The sequence below is a fragment of the Pteropus alecto genome, unplaced genomic scaffold, assembly GCF_000325575.1.
Source record: "Pteropus alecto unplaced genomic scaffold, ASM32557v1 scaffold30, whole genome shotgun sequence".
NCBI lineage: Eukaryota > Metazoa > Chordata > Mammalia > Chiroptera > Pteropodidae > Pteropus > Pteropus alecto.
The window spans coordinates 2,533,685-2,534,525 of record NW_006429782.1 but is presented as its reverse complement, the minus strand read 5'-3'; the positions used below and the strand labels follow the sequence as shown (position 1 = coordinate 2,534,525).

General features: G+C 51.8%; 1 protein-coding gene across 1 annotated transcript in view; it reads right to left on the bottom strand.

The window, feature by feature from the left end:
* EBI3 (Epstein-Barr virus induced 3) overlaps positions 1–841 on the bottom strand; it is a 5,799-nt gene that overhangs the window by 821 nt on the left and 4,137 nt on the right. The window lies entirely within an intron of this gene.

Below are 841 nucleotides of genomic sequence, written 5' to 3'. Positions count from 1 at the left end.
CTGAGACTCTGGCGGGGCGGGGGGCGGGGGGGCCTCTGGCCCCACCTCCCCGGCCCCTGCTCTGGCCACCTGGTGTTGCGCTACGTGGCATGGCGTGTCCCCTTCTCTTAGGAAATGTACCCAGTTCTTCTTCCCAGGGCCTTGACCTCTCCGTGTCCCCACTCAGGCACCAGACACCAGCTCAGCTCCGGCTCTTCTGCTCTATCCCTGTCCTTCCTTTCCTCCCTGTCCACGCGCTCCCTCCCCAGCCCGGCCCTCCGCCTTGCAGGTCCCCCCTCGTCCTCAGAATGTCCCATTTCGGCCACACAGGCAGCTCCCCAAACCCAGGTTCCCTACCCGCACTGACCCATGTGGTTGCCAGCCGCAGCACCGTACGTTTTAAATTTCGATTAATTAAAATTTAGATTACTTAAAGGTTGCACAACTTAGTAAACATACTCAGAGCCATTGGCTCAGGCACTTTTTTTTTATTTAAAATTTTTTATTGAGCTATAACTGATATTTAACATGGTACTATGTTTTTTTTAACACCTCAGCACCTGGTCTCCCTAGGTGGTCTCCCATCCAAGTACTAACCAGGCCCGACCCTGCTTAGCTTCACAAGATCAGATAGGATCGGGCTTGCTCAGGTTGGCATCTCAGGCACTTTAAAACAGTGAGTTTTAAGGCATGTGAGTTCCATCCCAATTTAAAAATTGCCATTTTCACTTTTCAGCTACTGTGAATTGCACTGCTATGATTTTCGTGTACAAGGACTCGTTGGATTTCTAATTCTTTAGGGCAGACTCGTTACTGGGCTGCCTTTATTTGGCACGCCAGCCACCTGGAGCTTCGGGGAGCA